Source organism: Stenella coeruleoalba (assembly GCF_951394435.1).
Source record: "Stenella coeruleoalba genome assembly, chromosome: 16".
Lineage (NCBI taxonomy): Eukaryota > Metazoa > Chordata > Mammalia > Artiodactyla > Delphinidae > Stenella > Stenella coeruleoalba.
In genome coordinates, this window is record NC_137162.1 from 73,056,779 (window position 1) to 73,073,463 (window position 16,685).

At 39.6% G+C, this 16,685-nt stretch overlaps 1 long non-coding RNA gene across 2 annotated transcripts in view; it reads left to right on the forward strand.

Annotated features, from left to right (window-relative positions):
* The window catches only part of LOC307174853, a 349,322-nt gene that overhangs the window by 279,183 nt on the left and 53,454 nt on the right, over positions 1–16,685 (forward strand). For both annotated transcript variants that reach the window (XR_013824185.1, XR_013824186.1), the window contains exon 4: positions 3,330–3,417. This is a non-coding gene — a long non-coding RNA (uncharacterized lncRNA). The remainder of the gene's footprint in view (positions 1–3,329; positions 3,418–16,685) is intronic.

Below are 16,685 nucleotides of genomic sequence, written 5' to 3' on the forward strand. Positions count from 1 at the left end.
TGCCTGTCTCAACCTATCAGTAACTAGTGTTGTTGCTGGACCGTTGTGGTTCTTATCATGATTGTAAGATGCCCTCAGCAATAACCAACAGGAAACTTTGGAAAAAAGGTTATTATTCAAAGGTTCTGGAAATTACACATTACACCTCGGGCCACACGGTGAAGTCAGGGGTAGAGAAAGAGAGGCAGCAGGCCTAGGGTTCTGCTTTTATTGGGATCAAGTATGGGGACCTAGAGTTTCAAGGGTCTTCTTTTTATTGGTGAATTTAAAACACAGAATGGGAATTTAAAACATGGTATTATGGAATAATAATATTTTGTTATTATGGAATAGTTCTTTATCCGATTGTGGCAGTGTATGTTACAATTCATAGAAATGTATATTCCCCCAAAAAAGTCAGTTTTATTATGTAATAATTTTTAATGAAAAATAAAGTGCAGGCTTTACAGACAGACTTCCTAGGTTTGAATCACATACTAGCTCTTTATCTTGAGATATGTTACTTAATCTCCCTATTTCCTAATTTCCTCATAAAAATAATGGGAATAATAGTGACAGCACCCTCATAGGTTTGAAGTGAACATTAAATGGGGTAAAACATATAAGCATTTAGAACAACCCCTGGTATACAGTAAGTGCTCAATAAATATTAGCAATCATTATTAGTACACATATACATTATGTGGGATTGTTTCATGCTGTGTAATTTTAAAAGAGTATTTTCAACAATTCAGGTGTTCCTTAGTTGATGAGTAGATAAACAAATGTGGTCTAGCAATACAATGAAATAGTATTCAGAAGTAAAAAGGAAGTAAATACTGACCCATGCTACAATATGGGCAAACCTTGAAAACATGCTAAGTGAAAGAAGCCAGACACGAAAGGTCACATATTGTATGATTTCACTTATATGAAATATCCAAAATAGGCAAATAACTAGAGACTTAAAGTCAATTAGTGATTGCCAGGGGATGGGAGAAAGGGAATTGGGACTGACTGACTGCTAATAGGTATGGGGTTATTTTTTTTGGAATGACAGAAATGTTCTGGAATAGGTAATGGTGATGGTTGCTCAACTCTAAATATACTAAAAAACACTGAATTGTATACTTTAAAGTGTGAACTTTATAGTATGTGAATTATGTCTCAATAAAGCTGTTATTTTTTTAAAGCTCTGAAACAAAGGAGGCTGGGGCAGTTGGGGGCAGCCTAGCCTGGCTCTTTATCTAGTCATGTGGCTGGCAAGGTGTTTATAAGAGATAGCTGTCTTTGAAGTGGATGCCTCTTTGAAGTGGCTCCCTTGGCAATCAAAGCTTAAGTCAGACACTTGCATCACAAAAAGAAAAACCAACTGTCAGGGTTGATGCTACAGGTGCAAACTGTCCCTCATAAGATAAATAAGGTGCTCTCTTCGGCAGCACATATACTAAAATTGGAATGATACAGAGAAGATTAGCATGGCCCCTGCACGAGGATGACACACACATTCATGAAGTATTCCATATTTTTCATCCACATTTGTCAGACTCAAAATCCCAGTATTTTCTAGTATACCTTGACTATAAATTAAAAATTGTTAAAATAAATGATTTTATGGCATTATATTATGTTAGTAATTTGTTAGTTTATATCAGATATTTATGGTAACTCTAATATCTTTATTTTTACAACTTTATTGGAGTATAATTGCTTTACAATGGTATGTTAGTTTCTGCTTTATAACAAAGTGAATCAGTTATACATATGTTCCCATATCTCTTCCCTCTTGCGTCTCCCTCCCTCCCTCCCACCCTCCCTAGCCCACCCCTCCAGGCGATCACAAAGCACCGAGCTGATCTCCCTGTGCTATGCAGCTGCTTCCCACTAGCTATCTACCTTACGTTTGATAGTGTATATATGTCCATGCCTCTCTCTCGCTTTGTCACAGCTTACCCTTCTCCCTGATGGCTATTGTAAATCATGTAGAAATTAAATTTGAGTTATGAATTACCGCTTTGCAAATTCAGTTGTGGATATTATAAATCTATAAAGTATAAATTCATGTAAGTAGGGGCTTCCCTGGTGGCCCAGTGGTTGGGAGTCCGCCTGCCAATGCAGGGGACACGGGTTTGTGCCCCAGTCTGGGAGGATCCCATATGCTGCGGAGTGGCTGGGCCCGTGAGCCATGGCCGCTGAGCCTGTGCATCCGGAGCCTGTGCTCTGCAACGGGAGAGGCCACAACAGTGAGAGGCCCGCGTACCGCAAAAAAAAAAAAAAATTCATATAAGTAATAAACTAACGCTACCTTAATATGCATATGGAAAGAGTTAAATAATAAATTTCTTAGAACTAAAAAAAAAAATTAGATAAATAAGTTCGAGGGAATCTAATGTACAGCATGCTGATTATCGTTAATAACACTGTATTATATACCTGAAAGTTGCTAAGAGAGTAAGTCTTAAATGTTCTCATCACAAAAAAGAAATGGTAATGATGTGATGGAAGTGTTAACTAACACTATGGTGGTAATCATTTTGCAATATATAAGTATATCAAATCAACACACTGAACACCTTAAACTTATACAACATTAATGTCAATCATATCTCAGTAAAGCTGGAAGAGATCTTTTTAATTAAAAAATCACTGTTTTATAAATTAGCTCATTTTATTCTCACAGCAACTTTATGAGAAAGACACCATTACTATCCATGTTTTATAGGTAAGGAAACTAAGGTCAGAGAATTTGAAAAAACTTTCCCAAGGTCATACATACTAAAAAGGGAAAGAAATGGGATTCAAACCCAGGAAGTCTGACTCCAGAAACCATACTCTCAACACATTCTACTGTTCTGTTTTCAAATATTCTGGAACTAAGTGCTTTTCAGAACTTTAGACTTTCTAGCCAGACAATGTCAAAACTCCAAAATGGCATTGATAAGCCCTTAAAGGAAAACATACCTGACCAGAATCCTAGGGATGAGGGAGGTGACTCATCATCCCTAAGTAACTGAGTGGGAAAGACACCGAAACTTCTTGAAACATTATAATACACATCCCCCACTGTGACACCTCACCTCACCCAATACCTCTTGCTGAAACCCCAGAAGTTAAGGGCAGGCACCTGGAAAAGCCTCAAGGGACCTAGGGAAGTCTGGCTTCCAGTGTTGAGGCAGACTCTACTTCCAACACGGGTAGCTGCCCCACTTTAGGACCACCATACCTGCTGCTTCGTGGCCTTAGATCTGAGAAGTAGGAAAAACATAAAATCTTCATACGCTGAGCACACACTTCATAGGGAGAAGCAAAGTTCAGATCAAAATAGCTGACTTGGCTTTCTTATTTTCCAGAGCTGCCTGAAATGTATCTCATGAGGAATTCAGCCATCTCTGAAGGACTTCTTTGGGAAGAGAGTGAGTCAAGACCTCCAGAAGCCAGGTAGGGTGATCCATCATCTCGGTTTGCCAGGGACTGGGGGACTTCTAGGGACACGGACTTCGATTGCTAAAACCAGGACAGTTGATCACCCTTCACTCTTGTTAGGGTCAGCAAGGACCCCTAGGATTCTTCTTCATTCCAGCACATTCCATTCATGCCAAGCTGTGCTACTCACAGATACAGAGGCATCCAAATGTGTTTTCTGATGGTGAGCATTTTATGTTGACTCCCCCTTCAGCTATTCCTGCTATAACCCCAGCACCCATTTCCTTAGAATGGCTCCTTTATTCACTGAGCTGGGCTGCTTAAATAAGATGGGATTATTTTCACTAGTTGGTGCCTCCCAGCCAGAGGGGATGTAAAGCTTCCTGGCTTGTTTAGAATTTAACCCCATCTCTTTGAGCTGCTGACTTTCTGAACTGGTCACCAGATAGTCTGCTATCAACCTGGGATAAAGATGCCAGACATGAATAATGATGCATTTCACCATTTTAAAACTTCTCAGTTACAAAGCAGTAGCTGGAACTGGCCCCGATGAAGAGTTTTGACTAATTGTTTTTCATTAAGTTTTTCAATCCCTTACATAATCAGCTTCTCAGAAACACGTGTCTTGTGGGCAGGACCACCCAATGTTCCCTTGGAAACCTGAAGACGGGGTACCTTAGTGCATGAGCATTTAGAGTGCAGTCAGTCCCATTTAAAATTCCCCATTATAAGTAAAGCTAAGCATGCAGTGACAGGCACAGCCCCTGCTTATAAGAGATGGTGCAGTCTAATTAAGGAACTGCACACACACACACACACACACACACACACACACACACACACACTCCTGCAAGCCCCAGGGATTACATATGTCAGGAGCTGTTAGTACAGAAACTCATTTCTGACAGAGGAGGAGGGGAACCAGGTGTGAGTTCAAGCACCAAAGTCTCTGCCAACTGCAGCAGTTCCCTTCCAAATTGACCTCCTGACTTTGTGCCTTCTACACTTTGGGAAGGCATCTGGATGCCCTGGGGTTGTCCCATGTGGAGGACTGAGTGACTCAGCCTTGGAAAGTGTGTGCAACCCCCCACCTTCTCCTCTGCTCTGCTCACATCCACCCATGCAGTTCAGCCCCAGGGACATTGCTGCTCTTCTGTCTGGCAAAGGTGCCTGCTGGAGGCCCATGGTCTCTGATTCCTGTGATAATCTCTAGGTCTATCCATGTTGCTGCAAATGGCATTATTTCATTCTTTTTTATGGCTGAGTAATATTCCACTGTATATATGTACCTCATCTTCTTTATCCATTCCTCTGTCGACGGGCATTTAGGTTGCTTCCATGTCTTGGCTATTGTAAATAGTGCTTCAGTGAACATTGGGGTGCATGTATCCTTTCAGATTATGGATTTATCTGGATATATGCCCAGGAGTCAGTGTGCTGGATCATATGGTAGCTCTATTTTTAGTTTTTTAAGGAACCTCCATACTATTCTCCATAATGGCTATACCAATTTACATTACCACCAACAGTATAGGAAGGTTCCCTTTTCTCCACAGCCTCTCCAGCATTTATTGTTTGTAGACAGTCATTCTTAAATTTTAGCTTTCAGAAGATCACTTGGAAGGATTTTAAAACACAAAGTAGGTCCAGGTGTGGGACCAGAGAATTTGCATTTTTAACAAGTTCACAGGTGGAGCCCATGGGTTCCGGAACCACACTTTAAAAGACATGGGTCTACAGGAAATAATCCATATAACAATAAGTTCCTTCTGCAGACCCAGCCCACACAGAAATTGTTGTGAAGTGTCATATACCAACACACCCAGATGGTTGTTGGAAAAAGAGGGATGGAAACTCACAACCAACATTCAATCAACTAACTACCAAGTACTTATTACACAGCTACCATGTGTAAAACTAGGTCCTAAATTCTGTAAAGATTAAAAAGAAATGTCAAATTTAAATTGGAAAAATCTTTCTAGAGGCCATTTAGTCAATATATATAAAAAGCCTTAAAGCTTGCCACTTTTTCACCAAGCAATTCTGTCTAGGAATTTATCACAAGAAAATAATTTAAAATGCTGACAAAGATTAAACTAAGGAAATGTTTACTGAAGCTTTTTTAAAGTGAAAAGGTGAAAATCTGATCAACAAACATAAATGTAAATAACAAATACATTATATTCTCTCTCATGCACATCGTCTCCCTCCCTCCCTCCCTCTCTCCCTCTCTCCCTCTCTCCCTCTCCCTCTCTCTCTCTCTCTCTCTCTCTCATACACACACACACACACACACACACACACACACACGCACACACATACACATGCACAGGCACACTTCCTCCCATGTTTCTCTGGACCAATGGTTCTCAAAATGTCTCGTCACATTTTGAGATTTTTTTTTTTTTGCGGTACGTGGGCCTCTCGCTGTTGTGGCCTCTCCCATTGTGGAGCACAGGCTCCGGACGCGCAGGCTCAGCGGCCATGGCTCACGGGCCCAGCCGCTATGCGGCATGTGGGATCTTCCTGGACCGGGGCACGAACCTGTGTCCCCTGCATTGGCAGGAGGACTCAACCACTGCGCCACCAGGGAAGCCCACATTTTGAGATTTTTAAATGTCTTTACTTGTCACAGCTCAGGAGAAGGAGTGCTAATAGCATCTAGTGAATAAAAGCCAGGGATGCTGCTAAATATCCCACAATGCACAGGATGGCTCTCACAACAAAGAATCGTCTGGCCCAAAGGATCAGTAGTGCCGACCATGAGAAACCCTGATCTAGCCTCACTTGCCAGAGGAGTCTAGCAGAGCCACATTGACTATGATGACTATTTCATAGAATCAGGCCCCCGCTACATAGTGAAGGGCTTTATTCCCCTCAGAGTCTCATGCTGTTATTTCTGTGTCTCAGGGACTGTCTCAAGTGAATTCATGCATGGTTCATGTAGGCTTTCTCCCTCAGCTTCTGCCCGTGTTGTGGCAGCTCAGAGAGAAATCTCTTGGGAGCAGCCACTCACCTCGCACAGCTGCTCATGCCCCCCCCAGGGGATGATGATGAGGCCTAGTGCACCACCATCTGGTGCCCCCATAGCTGGCTGATGCTGTCCTCAGTGTCAACATGGCCTTAGCTCTGTAGAGTCTAGTTACCTGGAAACCAAAGCACTGCCATTGGCCGGTCTCGCACAACACCCTATGAGAAGAGTTCCTTTGGCTTCTGCCTGCAGCAGCTCTCCAATACAAGCCTGTGGGGCCTGGCCAGCAGATGAAGACCTGGAAGAAGACTACATTATCCTCTCATATCTCAGGTACCTAAGCCAACCACTCTTCTCCTCCTATGGACAAAATTCTGCAAGCAAATAAACATTTGCAAATCGATATACACACACGAAGAGTAAATACTGTGAGTTCAGAGAAAGAGACAGTTATTCCAGTTGACATTCTCTATGGCAGCCCGGAGAGTCCCCTCGCCACCAGCCACATGGGCCAAGCTAATTCCCGTTCCTTTGCCTTAGCTTATCCTCCAACAGAAGATCTCCCTACCTCCTTTCTGCCTATGTAAATCTTGCTATCTTTTAAGACCTGGTTCTCATCTCTTCCAGGAAGTTTTCAAAATCAGCTTGAATGGTTTTCGCTGTAGGTAGTAGAATGTTTAAAACAATTAGTGGTCTTATTATTTCACATAAAAAGAAGCATGAAACTAGAGAGTTCCCGAGTTGAGAAATTCAACAATTCAGTGGCTTCTCTCCAATTCTCTTGATTTTGTCTCATGATCACAATATGGCTGTCACAGCATCTTATCATCATGAAAATATCAAAAGACAGGAAGTAAACAAGAGGTTCCCTGCCTCTCCCTTGCCTGGGGTATAAGAAAGAATTTGATTAGAAGCCTTTTTCTTTCTTGTCAGAGAGGAAATTCTTTCCCACAAGTCCCCAACAGATTTATCTTTATATTTCATTGGCCAAAACTAAGCCAGTCATTGAGATGATGGTGATTGCTTCAGACATACCATGGGTCGTTCCTTGGGCCTGGAGGAGGGACCCATCTTACCTTAGTGCATTGCTGCTCAATGAAAAGAAAAGCACAGGTGCTTTGGGAGTACACAGAAGGAGACTGGCCAGGCCCTTTAGAATGCAGAGTAGGACCATACTATCTTGGATGCTACACATAGTAGCAGCACAATTATTTGAACCTGTTGATGACAAAACATATCAAGAGAGATACATATTTAAGACCAACAAGTTCTCCTTTCTTTCCCATCATTGACCATGCAAGAAGCTCAGTGAAAGTTGCCACAATAGAGAGAATATTGAGAGTTAACATTGAGTTAATATTGAGAATAGTGACAGTTAACAAACTTACATTTGAGTTCCACTCCTGACACTGATGAATGACCTTGGACAAGTCATTTACTCTCTCTGAGTCTTAATTTTTGTCACTTCTGGCAGTCTGTTATTCTTAAATACAGAAAATGGCACCTTGGGAAAGCTGGAAGCTGAAAACAAAAGTGTCTCTCATGGGCTGCCCCCCACTCAACCCTTCACCCTTCCTCAGCCTCGTCCGTAATGGAATATTACCATGGACCACGGTCATGTCTATTCAGAGTTCCAGCAGAAGCTGAACACTCAATATTGAAACACTGAATCCTGGCCCTTAGGTACATTGAACATAGCAGCAAGGGCCAGCCAAGAGTAGAAATATTTAGAATGTCAAAGTCACCAAACTCAAGAAAAGGATCCTATTCAGGGCATCGGGATTTTTTTTTAAAGACTTCATCTTTTTTAGAGTAGTTTTAGGTTCACAACAAAATCGATAGGAAGGTGAGAGATTTCCCATATCCCTCCTGCCCTCACACATGAAGAGCCTCCCTGATCATCAAGATCACTCCCCAGAATAACGCATTTGTTATTAATGATAAGCCTACATTGACACATCGTTATCACCCAAAGTCTACTGATTACCTTAGAGTATACTTTGCTGTTGCACATTCTATGGGTTTGGAAAAATATATAATGACATGTAGTCATCATTATAATATCATATAAAGTATTTTTACTGCCCTAAAGATTCTCTGTGCTCCACCTGTGTATCGCTCTTGTCTCTCCCCCACCTCTGGCAGCCACTGATCTTTTTATGGTCTCCATAGTTTTGACTTTTCCAGAAAGTCATATAGTTGGAATCATATAGTATGTAGCCTTTTCAAATTGGCTTATTTCACTTAGTAATATGCATTTAAGTTTCCTACATGTCTTTTCATGGCTATAGCTCTTTTTTATGAGAATTGTTAGGATTTACTCTCTTAATAACTTTCATCTATAGATCATACAGTGGTGATGACTATAGTTACCACATTGTACATTACATCCCTAATACTTATTTATTAGTACTGGGGGGACCTTATAACTGGAAGTTTGTACGTTTTGACCACCTTTCTTCAATTTCCACTCCTCCAACCCCTGCCTCTGGTAGCCATAAATCTCATTTCTTTTGCTACGAGTTCTTAAAATTTTAATTAGATGCTACATGTAAGTGAGACCATACGACATTTGTCTTTGTCTGATTTATTTCACTTAGCATAATGCACTAAAGCTTCTTCCATGTTGTTGCAAATGATGGGATTTCCTCATTTTGTAGCTGAATAATATTTCATTGTATGTATAAAACAATTTCTTAATCCATTTATCCATCAGTGGACACTTAGGTTGCTTCCATGTAATGGCTGTTGTAAATAATGCTGCTATGAAGATGGGGATGTAAATATCTTTTTGAGTTAGCTTTCTTTTCCTTTGGACATATGCCCAGAAGTGGGATTTCTGGATTATATGGTAGTTTTATTTTTAACTTTTGAGGATCCTCCATACTGTTTTTCATAGCAGCTGCACTAGTTTACAACAGTGCACAAGGGTTCCTTTTTCTCCACATCCTCGCAAGCAATTTTTTTCTCTTGTCTTTTTGATGATGGGCATTCTAATAGGCATGAGGTGATATCTCATTGTGGTTTTGACTGGCATTTCCCTAATTACTAGTGATGGTGAGCATCTCTTCATGTATCTGTGAACTATTCACCTATCTTCTTTGGAAAAATGTTGTTTAGGTATTTTTACCCTATTTTAATTGAATTATTTGGTTTTCTGCTGATGTTACTTGAGTTCTTGATATATTTTAGTTATTAATCTCTTATAAGATATGTGATTTTTTATGCTTTTGTTGCTTGTACTTTAGAAATCATATCCAATAAAATCATTGACAAGATCCATGTCAAGGAGCTTTTTTCCTATATTTTCTTCTGGAAGTTTCATGGCTTCAGTTTCAGGTCTTATATTTAAGTCTTTAATCCATTTTGAGCTAATTTTTGTGTTTCATTTTTTGACATATGAATATCCAATTTTGAGGACCATTTATTTATTAAAGTCTTTTTTCCATTGAGAATCCTTGGATTCCTTGTCAAATATTAGTTGATGTATGTTTGGGTTAACTTGTGGGTTCTCAATCCTGTTCCATTGATTTATTTTTTATAAATAAGGTCCTGTTTTTATCCAGGACCATACTCTTTTGATTTCTATACCTAAAGAGCATAGCTTGAAATCAAGAAGAGTGATGCCTCCTGCTTTGTTCTTTTTCAGGATTGCTTTGGCTGCTCTGGGTCTCTATAGTTCTCTATATAATTTAGGATTGTTTCTTCTACTTATATAGAGTATGCCATTGGAATCTCAATAGGTATTACATCGAATCCATAGGTGGCTTTGGGTAATATGGACATTTTAACAGTATTAATTCTTCCAATTCATGAATCCAGTATACCTTTCCATTTTTGTGTTTGCTTTGATTTCTTTCTTTTTTAATTTTACATCTTTATTGGAGTATAATTGCTTTACAATGGTGTGTTAGTTTCTGCTTTATAACAAAGTGAATCCGTTATACATATACATATGTCCCCATATCTCTTCCCTCTTGTGTCTCCCTCCCTCCAACCCTCCCTATCACACCCATCTAGGTGGTCACAAAGCACCTAGTTGATCTCCCTGTGCTATGCGGCTGCTTCCCACTAGCTATCTATTTTACGTTTGGTAGTGTATATATGTCCATGCCACTCTCTCACTTTGTCACAGCATACCCTTCCCCCTCCCCATATCCTCAGGTCCATTCTCTAGTAGGTCTGTGTCTTTATTCATGTCTTACCCCTTCTTCATGTCTTTATTCATGTCTTACCCCTTCATGTCTTTATTCATGTCTTACCCCTTCTTCATGACATTTTTTTTTTCTTGGATTCCATATATAAATGTTAGCATACAGTATTTGTCTTTCCCTTTCTGACTTACTTCACTCTGTATGACAGACTCTAGGTCCATCAACCTCACTACAAATAACTCAATTTTGTTTCTTTTTATGGCTGAGTATTATTCCATTGTATATATGTTCCACATCTTCTTTATCCATTCATCCGATGATGGACACTTAGGTTGTTTCCATCTTCTGGCTATCGTAAATAGAGCTGCAATGAACATTTTGGTACATGACTCTTTTTGAATTATGGTTTTCTAAGGGTATATGCCCAGTAGTGGGATTGCTGGGTCATATGGTAGTTCTTTTTGTAGTTTTTTAAGGAACCTCCATACTGTTCTCCATAGTGGCTGTACCAATTCACATTCCCACCAGCAGTGCAAGAGTGTTCCCTTTTCTCCACACCCTCTCCAGCATTTATTGTTTCTAGATTTTTTGATGATGGCCATTCAGACTGGTGTGAGATGATATCTCATTGTAGTTTTGATTTGCATTTCTCTAATGATTAATGATGTTGACCATTCTTGCATGTGTTTGTTGGCACTCAGTATATCTTCTTTGGAGAAATGTCTATTTAGGTCTTCTGCCCATTTTTGGATTGGGTTGTTTGTTGCTTTGTTATTGAGCTGCATGAGCTGCTTGTAAATTTTGGAGATTAATCCTTTGTTGGTTGCTTCATTTGCAAATATTTTCTCCCATTCTGAGGGTTGTCTTTTGGTCTTGTTTATGGTTTCCTTTGCTGTGCAAAAGCTTTGAAGTTTCATTAGGTACCATTTGTTTATTTTTATTTTTATTTCCATTTCTCTAGGAGGTGGGTCAAAAAGGATCTTGCTGTGAGTTATGTCATAGAGTGTTCTGCCTAAGTTTTCCTCTAAGAGTTTTATAGTGTCTGGCCTTACATTTAGGTCTTTAATCCATTTTGAGCTTATTTTTGTGTATGGTGTTAGGGAGTGTTCTAATCTCATACTTTTACATGTACCTGTCCAGTTTTCCCAGCACCAATTATTGAAGAGGCTGTCCTTTCTCCACTGTACATTCCTGCCTCCTTTATCGAAGATAAGGTGACCATATGTGCATGGGTTTATATCTGGGCTTTCTATCCTGTTCCATTGATCTATATTTCTGTTTTTGTGCCAGTACCATACTGTCTTCATTACTGTAGCTTTGTAGTATAGTCTGAAGTCAGGGAGCCGGATTCCTCCAGCTCCGTTTTTCATTCTCAAGATTACTTTGGCTATTCGGGGTCTTTTGTGTTTCCATACAAATTGTGAAATTTTTTGTTCTAGTTCTGTGAAAAATGCCAGTGGTAGTTTGATAGGGATTGCATTGAATCTGTAGATTGCTTTGGGTAGTAGAGTCATTTTCACAACGTTGATTCTTCCTATCCAAGAACATGGTATATCTCTCCATCTATTTGTATCATCTTTCATTTCTTTCATCAGTGTCTTATAACTTTCTGCATACAAGTCTTTTGTCTCCTTAGGTAGGTTTATTCCTAGATATTTTATTCTTTTTGTTGCAATGGTAAATGGGAGTGTTTTCTTGATTTCACTTTCAGATTTTTCAACATTAGTGTATAGGAATGCCAGAGATTTCTGTGCATTAATTTTGTATCCTGCTACTTTACTAAATTCATTGATTAGCGCCAGTAGTTTTCTGGTAGCATCTTTAGGATTCTCTATGTATAGTATCATGTCATCTGCAAACAGTGACAGCTTTACTTCTTCTTTTCCGATTTGGATTCCTTTTATTTCCTTTTCTTCTCTGATTGCTGTGGCTAAAACTTCCAAAACTATGTTGAATAAGAGTGGTGAGAGTGGGCAACCTTGTCTTGTTTCTGATCTTAGTGGAAATGCTTTCAGTTTTTCACCATTGAGGATGACGTTGGCTGTGGGTTTGTCATATATGGCCTTTATTATGTTGAGGAAGTTTCCCTCTATGCCTACTTTCTGGAGGGTTTTTATCATAAATGGATGTTGAATTTTGTCAAAAGTTTCTCTGCATCTATTGAGATGACCATATGGTTTTTCTCCTTCAGTTTGTTAATATGGTGTATCACATTGATTGATTTGGGAATATTGCAGAATCCTTGCATTCCTGGAATAAAACCCCACCTGATCATGGTGTATGATCCTCTTAATGTGCTGTTGGATTCTGTTTGCTAGTATTTTGCTGAGGAATTTTGCATCTATGTTCATCAGTGATATTGGCCTGTAGTTTTCTTTCTTTGTGACATCCTTGTCTGGTTTTGGTATCAGAGTGATGGTGGCCTCGTAGAATGAGTTTGGGAGTGTTCCTCCCTCTGCTATATTTTGGAAGAGTTTGAGAAGGATAGGTGTTAGCTCTTCTCTAAATGTTTGATAGAATTCGCCTGTGAAGCCATCTGGTCCTGGGCTTTTGTTTGTTGGAAGATTTTTAATCACAGTTTCAATTTCAGTGCTTGTGATTGGTCTGTTTATATTTTCTATTTCTTCCTGATTCAGTCTTGGCAGGTTGTGCATTACTAAGAATTTGTCCGTTTCTTCCAGGTTTTCCATTTTATTGTCATAGAGTTGCTTGTAGTAATCTATCAAGATCTTTTGTATTTCTGCAGTGTCAGTTGTTACTTCTCCTTTTTCATTTCTAATTCTATTGATTTGAGTCTTCTCCCTTTTTTTCTTGATGAGTCTGGCTAATGGTTTATCAATTTTGTTTATCTTCTCAAAGAACCAGCTTTTAGTTTTATTGATCTTTGCTATCGTTTCCATCATTTCTTTTTCATTTATTTCTGATCTGATCTTTATGATTTCTTTCCTTCTGCTAACTTTGGGGTTTTTTGGTTCTTCTCTCTCTAATTGCTTTAGGTGCAAAGTTAGGTTGTTTACTTGAGATGTTTCCTGTTTCTTAAGGTAGGATTGTATTGCTATAAACTTCCCTCTTAGAACTGCTTTTGCTGCATCCCATAGGTATTGGGCCGTCGTGTCTCCATTGTCATTTGTTTCTAGGTATTTTTTGATTTTCTCTTTGATTTCTTCAGTGATCACTTCGCTATTAAGTAGTGTATTGTTTAGCCTCCATGTGTTTGTATTTTTTACAGATCTTTTCCTGTAATTGATATCTAGTCTCATAGCATTGTGGTCAGAAAAGATACTTGATACAATTTCAATTTTCTTAAATTTACCAAGGCTTGATTTGTGACCCAAGATATGATTTGTCCTGGAGAATGTTCCATGAGCACTTGAGAAAAATGTGTATTCTGTTGTTTTTGGATGGAATGTCCTATAAATATCAATTAAGTCCATCTTGTTTAAAGTATCATTTAAAGCTTGTGTTTCCTTATTTATTTTCATTTTGGATGATCTATCCATGGGTGAAAGTGGGGTGTTAAAGTCCCCTACTATGATTGTGTTACTGTCAATTTCTCCTTTTATGGCTGTTAGCATTTGCCTTATGTGTTGAGGTGCTCCTATGTTGCGTGCATAAATATTTACAATTGTTATACTTCTCTTGGATTGATCCCTTGATCATTATGTAGTGTCCTTCTTTGTCTCTTGTAATAGTCTTTATTTTAAAGTCTATTTTGTCTGATATGAGAATTGCTACTCCAGCTTTCTTTTGATTTCCATTTGCATGGAATATCTTTTTCCATCCCCTCACTTTCAGTCTGTATGTGTCCCTAGGTCTGAAGTGGGTCTCTTGTAGACAGCATATATACGGGTCTTGTTTTTGTAACCATTCAGCCAGTCTATGTCTTTTGGTTGGAGCATTTACTCCATTTACATTTAAGGTAATTATCGATATGCATGTTCCTTTTACCGTTTTCTTAATTGTTTTGGGTTTATTATTGTAGGTCTTTTCCTTCTCTTGTGTTTCCTGCCTTGAGAAGTTCCTTTTGCATTGTTGTAAAGCTGGCTTGGTGGTGCTGAATTCTCTTAGCTTTTGCTTGTCTGTAAAGGTTTTAATTTCTCCATCAAATCTGAATAAGATCCTTGCTGGGTAGAGTAATCTTGGTTGTAGTTTTTTCTCCTTCATCACTTTATATATGTCCTGCCACTCCCTTCTGGCTTGCAGAGTTTCTGCTGAAAGATCAGCTGTTAACCTTATGGGGATTCCCTTGTGTGTTATTTGTTGTTTTTCCCTAGCTGCTTTTAATATTTTTTCTTTATATTTAATTTTTGATAGTTTGATTAATATGTGTCTTGGTGTGTTTCTCCTTGGATTTATCCTGTATGGGACTCTCTGTGCTTCCTGGACTTGATTAACTCTTTCCTTTCCCATATTAGGGAAGTTTTCAACTATAATCTCTTCAAATATATTCTCAGTCCCTTTATTTCTCTCTTCTTCTTCTGGGACCCCTATAATTTGAATGTTGGTGCATTTAATATTGTCCCAGAGGTCTCTGAGACTGTCCTCAATTCTTTTCATTCTTTTTTCTTTATTTTGCTCTGCAGTAGTTATTTGCACTATTTTATCTTCCCGGTCACTTATCCGTTCTTCTGCCTCAGTTATTCTGCTATTGATCCCTTCTAGAGAATTTTTAATTTCATTTATTTTGTTGTTCATCAGTGTTTTATTGCTCTTTAGTTCTTCTAAGTCCTTGTTAAATGTTTCTTGTATTTTCTCCTTTCCATTTCCAAGATTTTGGATCATCTTTTTTATCATTATTCTGAATTCTTTTTCATGTAGACTGCCTATTTCCTCTTCATTTGTTAGGTCTGGTGGGTTTTTGCCTTGCTCCTTCATGTGCTGTGTGTTTCTCTGTCCTCTCATTTTGCTTAACTTACTGTGTTTGAGTTCTCCTTTTCGCAGGCTGTAGGTTCATAGTTCCCGTTGTCTTTGGTGTTTGCCCCCAGTGGCTAAGGTTGGTTCTGTGGGTTGTGTAGGCTTCCTGGTGGAGGGGACTAGTGCCTGTGTTCTGGTGGATGAGGCTGGATCTTGTCTTTCTGGTGGGCAGGTCCACGTCTGGTTGTGTATTTTGGGGTGTCTGTCACCTTATTATGATTTTAGGCAGCCTCTCTGCTAATGGGTGAGGTTGTGTTCCTGTCTTGCTAGTTGTGTGGCATAGGGTGTCCAGCACTGTAGGTTGCTGCTCGTTGAGTGGAGCTGGGTTTTGGCGTTGAGATGGAGATCTCTGGGAGATTTTTGCCATTTGATATTTTGTGGATCTGGGAGGTCTCTTGTGGACCAGTGTCCTGAAGTTGGCTCTCCCACCACAGAGGCACAGCCCTGACGCCCTTCTGGAGCACCAAGAGCCTGTCAACCACATGGCTCAGAATAAAAGGGAGAAAAAAAGAAAGAAAGAAAAAGATAAAATAAAATAAATTTATTAAAATAATTATTAAAAAAATTTTTAAGTAATTAAAAAAGAGAAGAGAGCAACCATACCAAAAAACTAATCCACCAATGATAACAAGCACTAAAAACAATACTAAAAAATAAAAATAAACATAACTGGACAGACAGAACCCTAGGACAAATGGTAAAAGCAAAGCTATACAGACAAAATCACACACAGAAGCATACACATACACACTCACAAAAAGAGAAAAGGGGGAAAAAATAATATATCTTTGATCCCAAAATCCACCTCCTCAATTTGGGATGATTCGTTGTCTGTTCAGGTATTCCACAGATGCAGGGTACATCAGGTTTATTGTGGGGATTTAATCCGCTGCTCCTGAGGCTGCTGGGAGAAATTTCCCTTTCTCTTCTTTGTTCGCACAGCTCCCGGGGTTCAGCTTTGGATTTGGCCCCACATCTGCATGCAGGTCGCTGGAGGGCGTCTGTTCTTTACTCAGACAGGACGGGGTTAAAGGAGCCGCTGATTCGGGGGCTCTGGCTCACTCAGGCTGGGGGGAGGGAGGGGTACGGATGTGGGGTGAGCCTGTGGCGGCAGAGGCCGGCGTGACATTGCACCAGCCTGAGACGCGCCATGCATTCTCCCGGGGAAGCTGTCCCTGGATCCTGGGACCCTGGCAGTGGCGGGCTGCACAGGCTCCCCAGAAGGGAGGTGTAGATAGTGACCT